The sequence below is a fragment of the Sorex fumeus genome, unplaced genomic scaffold, assembly GCF_029834395.1.
Source record: "Sorex fumeus unplaced genomic scaffold, SorFum_2.1 ptg000095l, whole genome shotgun sequence".
In the NCBI taxonomy this organism is placed as follows: Eukaryota; Metazoa; Chordata; class Mammalia; order Eulipotyphla; family Soricidae; genus Sorex; species Sorex fumeus.
In genome coordinates, this window is record NW_026606152.1 from 17,552,377 (window position 1) to 17,563,987 (window position 11,611).

At 38.4% G+C, this 11,611-nt stretch overlaps 1 pseudogene; it reads left to right on the forward strand.

Annotated features, from left to right (window-relative positions):
- The first annotated feature begins 996 nt into the window (after window positions 1-996).
- On the forward strand, window positions 997-1,090 carry LOC130040974 (uncharacterized; annotated as a pseudogene).
- Window positions 1,091-11,611: the final 10,521 nt, after the last annotated feature.

Sequence of the window (11,611 nt, forward strand, 5' to 3'; positions counted from 1 at the left end):
ATGGAGATCTCATCCCCCGGTCCCGCACATTTGGGTTCCTCTTCCAGTTCCTTCATGCATGAGGCTCCTTCAAGCTTGGGAAGAGTGGTCTTAAGCGTACCTATGGCTGGTTGCAGAGGTCTTCAGCTGCCGGGGCTCTGCTCAGTGCGGTGAGGGAATCTCACCACGCCACCTCCAAGGGGCCCCAGTGAGGAAAGCCAGGTGCGAGGTCAGGAGATTGTTGTTTTAGACATATTTGGAATTAATTTTAGATCGAAAAGTACACATCATTGAAAATACTTATGTGCTTAGTAATAAATTACTACACACTTGTTCAATCACGTCAGAGACCCCACTCTGCTCAGAGAACTAGATTTTTAATTACAGATCCGTTTTTCCCATGTGTCATGACTGAGAATCACTATCAGTAGATATGAAAATCACTATACAGAAAGATGCACACAGGTTACTATGAGTCATCTATGTTGTTAATGTGAGTTGGCCATTAAACTTCACTGAGACCCTTTGTTCTGTCCTTTATAGGAGCCACATGATTCTCACCTTCCGTTAAAGTTGAACTTGTAATAAGGTGGAATGAAATCATCAATATGCTTCTCACCTCATTCTTCAGGAGAAAAATCCTACATACATTCAAGGTGGTCAAAGTGCAGACAACACCATCCACCTTTTCCTGGAGATGTATAGGGGACTGAGGTGAGAACAGCAAAAGGCTCTAGTTTAATGGTCTTAATTAAGGTTTCAGGGAATGACATTAAACAACCTCATATACCATCTTCCAAAAGAATTATTTTGTAAAACTGATGCCTAGGGAATGGTAAAAGATAATATGGTAAAAACCATATTTTTCTTTCTGGGACATTAAATTTCTAAATCTATTTATTCATGCTGCTTTGAAATACATTCCTTGATTAGGAATCATTGTCTGCCATAGGAGTGAGGAAGGACAACACTCAAAGTAATAAGAAGAGAAAATATGGAAAAATTAACTCCTACTAAGTTTAACACATTTACTAAAATTGAAATGATAAAATGATGAGCATGGTCCTTGCACAGAGATGATATGCAAACTTGTAAAGCATTCCATATTTTTGTTGCAAGAAGAATGACCAGGTCTACTTTAAGCTAAGAAAATCCCCACAAGTACAAAAATTCTACATAAAGAGAGCACAAGTCCCCATCACAACAATCTCTCTCAATGTCAATAGACTAAATGTGCCAATTCAGAGGCACAGAATAGGAAGATGAATTAGAAAACTGAAACCAACGTTCTGCTGCCTGCAAGAAACACGTCTGAACAATCAAAGCACCCATGGGCTAAAAGTAAAAGAGTGGGAAATAAGTTTTCAAGAAAATATGACCTCCACAAAGCTGGAGTGGCCATACTAGTATCAGACCACATGGACTTCAGGCTAAAGGTTATCAGAGACAGTGAAGGTCATTTCTTAATGATCATGGGATATGTACATCAGAAAGAACTCACCCTCCTCAATGTATATGATCCTAATGACAGACCAGCAAAATACTTAAAAACAACTTCTAATTGACTTATAGAAAAACATTGATAGCAACACAATACTAGAAGGAGATTTCAACACTACTTTGTCACTTCTCCATAGATCAAACAGACTGAATCTCAGCAAGGAAATCTTTTCTTTAAGGGAAGTAATGAACAACCATTGGCTTAGAAAAGAAATCAAAGAGGAAATAAAAAGTTTCCATAAACAAATGAGAATGAGGACACGAGCTACCAGAACTTGTGGGACACAGCAAAAGCAGTGTTAAGAGGAAAGATTATAGATCTGCCAGAATTCATCAGGAAGAAAGAAAGTGCCTACATGAATAAATTAGAGCTCAAGATTTTGGAAAATTACCAAGAAAAGTAGTCCAAACTAGGCTGGAGGAAGGAAATAATAAAACTTGTACCAGACATCAATGAGCTAGAATCCCAAAATACAATCCAAAAGACCAATAAAAGCAAAAGCTGGTTCTTTGAGAAAATAAATAAGATCAATAAACCATGAGAAGCCTCTCAATGAAACAAAGAGAAAGAATTCTAATAAATCGAATCAGAAATGCAAAGGGGAGTATCCTAATAGAAAGTACAGAAATCCATAGGATCATCAGAGATTATTTTGAGAATCTTTGCAGCACGAAATGAGAGAATCTTGAAAAAATTTGATAAATTATTGGATTCCAATTGCCTCCCAAGGCTGAACCAAGAAGATTTGGAATACTTGAACCTATCACTAACAAGGAAATTGAAATGATGGTCAAAAGTACACCTGCAAACAGAATCCATGGCCCAGATGGATTCAATATTGAACTACTTCAAACCTTTAAAGAGAAACTGCTTCCAACATTTTTAAGATTTTCCAGGAAAGTGAAGAAACAGAAATATTCCCAAATAGTTTTTATGAGGCAAAGATCACCCTAATACTCAAATCGATAGAGATACCACAAAAAAAGAAAATTACAGACCTATTTCCTTGATGAATACAGATACAAAGATTTTCAAGAAAATACCAGCAAAGAGAATCCAGAAACTCAACAAAAGATCACACACTATGACCAAGTAGGTTTATCTTGGGGATGCAAGGATGGCTTAACATTCTCTAGTCAATCAACAGAATACACCATCTCAATAAAATAAAGATAAAATCATATGATTATATCAATAGATGTAGATAAAGCATTTGATAAGATCCAGCACCCATTCATGATGAAAAACTCTCAACAAAATTGGAGTTGAAAGTACTTTCCTCAATCTAATCAAAGCAAATTACCACAAACCCACAGCAAGCATTATTCTCAAGGGGGAAAATCCAAAGTCTTGGAGCAGAAATCAATGAAATAGAATCCCAGAATACAATCAGGCACAAAACAAGTTACCCACTCTCACCACTCCTATTCAACATCTTTTTTTTGTGTGTGTTTTTGGGTCACACCTGGCGATGCACAGGGTTTACTCCTGGTTCTGCACTCAGGAATTACACCTCACGGTGCTTGGGGGGGAACATACAGGATGCTGGCAATCTAACCTGCGTAGGCCGTGTGCAAGGTAAATGCCCTACATGCTGTATAGCTCCAGCTCCCCCCCCCCCGCATCCCCATAATTCATCATCTTGAGGGCCTCAGATTTTTACCTTCCATTTAGAAACTTCATCTTTACATTTACACAGTAAATTGAAACCACAAAACCATTGGATGACATGTTATAAGGGTAGCAGCCATGAGCAAACATTGATAACCCGTATGTTGGCATGAATGAATTCTGTCTCAGAGGCTTCACTTCTGAGGATACCTGTCACTACCTCCTTTCTGTTACATGTCCGAGGATCAGAATCTACATCAGGCCATCAGTAGAAATTGTCCACCCGAAAGCTAGCCTTCCACTGGGATCAGAATTCTTGATCCATTTAACTTGAAATTTTTCATTCATGACTTGTTGACCTTGTTTCAGTTGGAGGCATCCAGAGCATAAACTCAGCTTTCCCGTTGTTTCCACAGGAAACCCAAATACCTAAGAATGTTATCATTTCTGACGCCACTGTTACAGATTTTTTGGAATCCCACGGTAAGATACTATCATTAATGTTATAATATTACTGTTCTCTATAGTCCGGTCTCCCCAAATAAATCTCTACCCTCCTCCCTCCAAGTGCAGACTCCAGTGTATAATGATCCTGAACATACTTATAATAGTTTCACTCAGGTTCTCCCCTAAAGTGCACAAGTTAAGTTCATACCAATCCAAGTTCTTATTCCTAAACTACCAGAGTGGGCTTGTTCCTCAAACTTGTGTTCTCCCTTGAAGAAATACCGTGCTTCCTTTCTCTATGTCTCTCTTTGCTTGTTTTGTTAAATGACTGTTCTCGCTTGAACATATATTCCATTCCACCCTACAACTGTTTCACAAGTTTCTAAGAGTTTTTCAATAAAATATATTTTGTTTCACTAAACTAAAATTTTAAAACCCCAGAGCATTCTTAAAACCAATATTTGTATCTTTTAAACCACAAATTTTGAAAATGAAAGGTGGTAAAGCAATGGAATACAACTCAGTTGTATGAAGTGAAATCTTCTTATTATTTGTATATAAATGTATAACATGAGGAAATTATGTTTATTGACAAAAACCAGGCAGAGAAAGATAGGCATCCTACAAATTCAGGCATATGTGGAATATGGAGAAAACAAATTAAAAAAATAAAATGAGACAGACAAACCTCTAAACATTATTTATATTTTATGATATATAATTCAATTAACAATGGTTTCTCATACACATAATTCCAACATGACACTCCGCATTCTCTCAAAGAACAAACCCTCCCTCTCACCCAATCCCCCAGAATCCCTCCCTCCTAATCCCCTGACCCAATTGTGTGGATCAGTTCTCCCCTTACATTGCTCTTGAACTTTTGTTGCTACCTTGCTGTGTGTCTTTACATCCCACATATGAGAAAAATCTCTCTGTATCTGTTCCTTTCCTTAAGGCTAACTTTACATGCATGATATCCTCTAGTTTCATCCAATGTTGAAAATTACATAATTTTGATCTTTTCAAAGCAATAAAAACAAACTTTAGAACTATGAGACTATTTAGTTACCAGATCGAAAAGTATAATCAAAGTGGAAAAACTGAACAATGGTGAATGACAGAGTAGGCCTTTCAGTAGTGAGTGTAATATGATACATGCAAGTTGATTCTGCATAATCCTAAAATTTATGAAATTCTATAATGTAATTCTATAAGGTAATTTTAAATAATCAAAAAAGTATTTAAATAATTTACATTTATCTATGATTATGACGTATCTTTTGTGTCAAACTATCAGAAATAAAAAGAATGTGAGATAGAGATATGGTGTATCACTATACTTTTAAACAAGAGAAGCGCTAAAAATTTCTGTATCTTGATGAACTCTCATATAAATTGACTCCAAAATCAAATTAATATACTCAAGGAAAAATAAAAGTCAACCAATTTAATCTTTTGCCTTCACTCAGGTTCCCATCTGCTGAACTCTGGCAGATGAAACAATTTTTATTTTATTTTATTTTTTTTAAATTTTTATTACTGAAACACCATGATGTACAGTTGTACATTTACAAATTTTTGTGCTTGGGTTTTGATTATACAATGATCACATGCCCATTCTTCCGCCAGTGCCCATTTTCCACCACCATGTATTCCAGTATCCCTCCCACACCAATCCCCCCCATCCCACCCTGACTCTGTGGCAGGGCATTCCCTTTTGTTCTCTCTCTCCTTTTGGGTGTTGTAGTCTGCAAAAGAGGCATTAAATTGTAATTATGTTCAGTCCATAGTCAGAATTTTTATTTGCAAAGGATTTCTTGTCAGAGGTTTGGCATTCTTTGCTAGCAACCAACTCATTTTCTTCTGCATTTTTTTCTAGAAATATATACTTATACTAAGACTGATTAGTCATGGGATCAAATTGACAAATGTCCCTGTTTTTACTTCAGTTCTGTTTCCTCATTTTCACAAATTATTAGCAGTGGATAGAAAATAACTAGCCCAAAATTCGTGGGGGAAATGGAAATGTTTATGCTTTCCATAGTTTGGAAAATCCCTGTCACTAGTATAGTGATATACATCTAAATTTGTAAACAATATGATTAAGAAGAGGTAAACCATGACTGCCACTTCAAGGAAGAACGGGCCTTCAGCAAATATCCTTGGTTTCCGAAGGATGGCTCTGGCTTGGATGGTGTCAAACATGAGAGCTGTGAGCTACCTGCAGTTAACACATGCTCTGAGGCTATGTGGTGACACTGCTGAGAAATGTCGAGAGCCCTGATTAGGTAGGGTCATGGGGGAGAATGGAATGATGACAAGAAAACAGAGCAACAGGACAAGATCATAGATTCCTTTGTATAAAAGTTTTCATCTCAAATGTATTAATCTGTGAAAAAGAGAAACAACTTCTTATCATTCTTCCTGGCAATATATTATCCTTACATAGTGCTTCAGGAAAAAAACGCTTCCCTTGTTAGTTATTATAGCCTGAATATCTGTGAGGTCTTTGAACTCTTTCTATGTATACAGTGCTGATGACTGAAACCAATCTCACTATTTAAGTATCTAAACTGCAATGTTCTCACCATTTAACTCTCTAAACTCTGATGGCTCCAAATCTTCTGAGATCAGCTTTCATCTCTTCCATGATATCCAGGCTTCTCTTCCCAACAGTCAACTGTCCCTTTCTTTCTCCCTCTCTCTACCAACTATGGTCTCCCTGCCAAAATTTGCCAAGACAAGCCTTCTTGAAATATAGACATAAGTTGACTTCTCCTTTTTTTTAAAATTTAGGCAATTTTGATTTTCAAAGTCATTTATATTGGAGATTTGTCATACAATATTCCAATTATAATCACACAACCAGTGTCTGCATCCCTCCACCAAAAAATTACCCATTTCTCCCTGCATTCCCACTGATTTCCTTGACAAACACATTTTGAATTTTTACTATTGTACTTTGGATTCCATACTTACAGTAGTCTTGGCATTGGTGGTTAAGACAAACACCTCAACTTTTTCATGCTGGCCTTCCTGGATCAATGCCCACTGACACCATGTAGGGGAAATATATGAGAACAAATCATTAAGCTCCAAATTTTTCAAATAATCTTTAAACAATTCTGATCGAAAGGAAAATAGTGAGAACTGGAGGAGACAACCCCTTGTCAGCCTGCAAAGTCTTTTCATTTTTCCACATTACAAAAGAAGAAATCAGTGAAGGAGGTCTGTCATTAGGCAAGTTAGGTTACCCTGCTGAGGTGTGGTCAACAGGGTGTTTTGTGCTCTTCTCTCCTTCCACCAGAAGTCCCAACCCTATGATTTTTGTCTCTTCAGTCCGCATAAAATGAAAAAGTTTTACCACACAGACATCCATGCAATGAGCCCAGCCAAGGTGATAAAAATAAATTTCAGCAAATTCATAGGTTAGTCATGGTAGTAGAATCTAAATATCATGTTTTTGTATTGAATCTGCAGGAGACACATATTACAAACCTTTTCATGATTCAGTTTCAATCATAGGATATTTTAACACCTAACCTCCACTAGTATACAGTTCCATTGCTAATGTCCCCAGTTTCTCTCCCACCACAACCTCTCCCAACCCCAAACCCCACCTGACAGCCTTCTGTCTCTACACTATTGCAGGCACCTCTCTCTCTCTCTCTCTCTCTCTCTCTCTCTCTCTCTCTCTCTCTCTCTCTCTCACACACACACACACACACACATCCTTTGGCTATTATGGATTGTAATAGAGAGAGGGAGAGGTTCTCACGTTTATTCCTTTACCTACTTTCAGGACTCAGTTCTCACCCAGAGTAATCACTTCCAACTATCATTGTCATAGCGGTCCCTTCTTTATTCCAAATGCTCGCCTTCAGCACTTGTGGCAAGCGTCCAACCATTGACCAATTCTCCTGGCCTGTGTTTCTGCTATCCTTGGGTATTAGTCTCATATTCTGGTTTTTTTATATCCAAAAAATGGGGTAGTCCAATCAGTATACCCCTTTCCATCTGACTGATTTTATTGAACATGATATTCTTCCCTGTACATCCATTTATAAGCAAATTTCTTGATGTCAGTTTCCTGCCAACTGCGTAGTATTCAATTGTGTAGGTATAACATAGTTTCTTCTGACTATTGTGAATAGTACTGCAGATGGTATTTCTGTTATAAATATCATGTTTAATGTAGCTTACATAGGAAAATACTTCCCAGGTTCCAAACATACAGAATTCACTCACTAACAGAACTGTTTTTATTTTTTTAAAAAATATAATTTATTATGATGCTTTCTAAAAAACGGAAGCTATTAACAAAAACTCAGGGAAAGCATATTCTATAAATGCCAAAAATAATAACCTTAAAAAAGGACAACAGCTCCGTGTTCTTGCTCCTCAAAAATCCATGTGTTTCTTGATATTTTGTCAATATCTTTCTATAGCCTTAAAATTCTTCAACTTCATTTCTAAACACTATTTTAAGTTATATTAATATAATAGGTGTAGTCAGCTTTATAGAATATTTATTTAATTCTTTCATATTTTACATAAACAACGTTTGAATTAACCATAGCACAGTAGCACTGTCCTCCCATTGTTCACTGATTTGCTCGAGCAGGCACCAGAAACGTCCCTATGGTGAGACTTGTTGTTACTGTTCTTGGCATGTCGAATACTTCACAGGTAGCTTGCCAGGCTTTGCCATGAGGGAGGGTTACTCTCAGTAGCTTGCCGGGCTATCTGAGAGGAGGAGAGCAACCAAACCCAGGTTGGCCACGTGTAAGGCAAACATCTTACCCACTGTGCTATGGCTCCAGCCCATATATATATATTTATACATATATATGTGTATTTACACACACATACATATCTATATATTCCTCTTACACGGCTCTTAAGCTCCAACTCATATTTCTTCCTCCTCCAATTATTTACTACTTCTCTCCCCATACTTGGGGCTCAACTAATTTTCTGAATCCCCTCAGATGCATTTCTGAGGCCAAGATAAAGGAATGCACAACACATACAGGCAAGGAAGGCACAAAGCATATGTAGATACATTTCATATGGACATATAATTGTGATGACAAGTTTACAAACTGTATTCCCTTCAAGTACAGAGTTCCTGATCTCCATGCACTGTCAAATATCCAGCTACTGTCCACAACTAACTAACAACACTCCCCTACCCATTTCAGTCATTTACTTCCCCTCCTATAAGGACGATTTTGATGTCAGAGTGCAAAGGTTTGATTTTGCTTTTGTTTATTGGTCAATTTAATTTTTTTCTTTATATTCCAGAAACAAATCAAATATTTTTTTAAAAAAATAAAGGACAGGAGGTGATATCAGGCAACAAATGAATAGTTGATGTGGTTGAGAATCAGCAAGAGATTTCCAGGTCAGTGTGAGGAATGGAACATCCAGTTGTCCTTCCCAGCATATTTCCAAAGGGCTGTCTTGGAGCATGGTACATGGTGGGAAGAACCGCAGGACAGTAGTAGTGCTTGAACATATAGGGGCCTATGTTCTTCTTTGAAAATGTAATGGTATTGACCTCCATTGCAAACCACAACACCCTAAAACAAAGAAAAAGCAAAAGTGAATGCCCTGAGTTGGGGCAAAGTGGGGGAGATGGGGGGGTGGGAGGGACACTGGGTTCCTTGGTGGTGGAGAATGGGCACTGATGGAGAGATGGGTACTTGATTCTTGTAAAACTGAAACCAAAGTACAAAGGTATGTAAATCTACAACTGTACCTCATGGTGTTTCACTAAAAAAAGTAAATAAACAAAAACTAAAAAATTAAAAGTGCTATCAGCTGGTATAAGAAAAAAATGTAATGGTGTTGACTAGATTAAATCAAGCTCATTTTTAGCTATAGGTTGCTTTGATTCAGCTTTGATTCACTGATTGATACTTTGAAATGTCCCAGCCCATCCTCATTCAGAGAAGTCATTTATTTCTTCGAGTATTGATTTGTACAGGGAATTTCTCAGAAAATTCTTTATATAATGTATATTCAGGGACTCAATGATAATGTTCTTATTACCATTTTCAAAGAATACAAAAATACACTTTTAATAAGATTTTCTTGGTTCTCTATATAAAAGATAAATGACAACAATTAAGTTTAACTCAATATTTTCTAAAGCGCATTACATTAGTACTTGAAAAGTAATTTTAAAAGACTCTGGGAGAGGGGAGGAGGAAAAATCATGGATCTATAAGGATTAGTACATGTCTTTGGGTGTGTGGGACATGGGAGTGTGTAGAAAAGTTGAGATCACACTCAGCTATGTGATCTAATTTCTATATATCTATTCTCTAGATACCAGCGATATATTCACACAGGTGTATTCATATGACTATCATGTACACTAACCCTTTATCATGTACATTCACCTAATCCCGAAGGCTTCACCGACATGGCAGCACTGAGAAGGATGAGAAAGGAGAGGCCGACAAAATCTCAAGGCTGACCTAGGCTGCCACAACGAGGAAGACAAAATTGATTGTCTGTACTTTCAATGCACGTACTCTAGCATCAGATGCATCCATCGAGGACCTAATGGTACAAGCGCGAATGATCAAGTACGACATCATTGGTCTGACCGAGACAAGAAGGCACGAATCTCACCATGCCGTTTTCGACACTGGAGAATAATTGTTCCTCGGAATTTGCGATAAAAGAGGGGTTGGAGGCGTCGGTGTCCTTGTCAACACAAACTTGGCCAAGAGCATTGATTCATTCAAATGCCTAGCAACCCTAATTGGACTTTGACATTTGAATAGATGTGGCTCACTGCCTGCAGTTTCTATCTTCCTTGTCTACGCACCAACATCTCATTATGATGAAAGAGAAACCGAGAAGTTCTACATGGAACTAGAGAAGTTCTATAAAGAAGAACACACCTTCTACAATATCATTGTGGGTGATTTTAATGCCAAGATAGGACCAAGAAGATCAGCTGAAGAACTTCACATCGGGACCCATGGCCTAGAATGGAACGAACAGGGTGAGAGACTGTCTGAGTTCATCATGTCGACCAAGACCATTCATGGTAACTCACAGTTCCAGAGGGCAGAATCTAAACATGGACATGGGAGTCTCCCGGTGGACGATTCCACAACGAAATAGACCACATCATATTCAATCGACAGTTTTGCCTGACTGATGTCGCTGTTGTCCCAAAATTTCGAACGGGATCGGACCACCGTCTCCTTCGTGCAAAATTCTACTTCACAGAGCGGGGAGAAAGGGCTGCAAAGTTCAAAAAGAGAACTCCCAGAATGACCACCAACTGGGAACTCTTTGGTACTATTGCAACAACATGGGAAGATGCCATTGTTGACAACAATGACGAGGAATATGATCGACTGGTTCAGCACCTCCATGAATGTGCGAGGAACGCCAAGAGAGAGATAGCCACAAAAAATCGCCTATCTTCGAAAACTCTTGAGCTAATTCGTCAGCGTGGTTTGGCGCATGCCTCAGACAACCGCAAGCTAATGTCCGAGCTTGCAAAGCAGTGCAGAGATGCAATCAAGGAAGACCTCAAAGAGAGAAGAGCAGAAGTACTGGTAGATGCGGCACAAGCTGGAAAAAGTATTCGTAAGGCCCGCCTGTCCTTCGCCAACTATAAGACCAAGATGACTGCCCTCCGATGTCCTGATGGATCCATCACATCCACCAGAACGGCAATGGAGAAGATTACCTATGACTTCTACTCAAATCTCTTCGATAGCCATGTCCACTTGCCGACATACCAAATTCCACAGGATGGATATGTCATTCCCAACGTTCTCCCTTCTGAAATCCAACACGCCATTTCATTGGTAAAGAAACAAACAGCACCCGGCCCAGACAAGGTCAGACCTGAACAACTGAAGAACCTGCCATCAGTACTCATCAATACACTGGCTCGGCTCTTCACTCGCTACCTGTCTGAATGCAATGTTCCTTCCCAATGGAAAACCAGCAGGACCGTACTACTGTTCAAGAAGGGAGACATCCATGACATTGGCAACTATTCCGATCTGCCTATTGTCTGTCATCTACAAG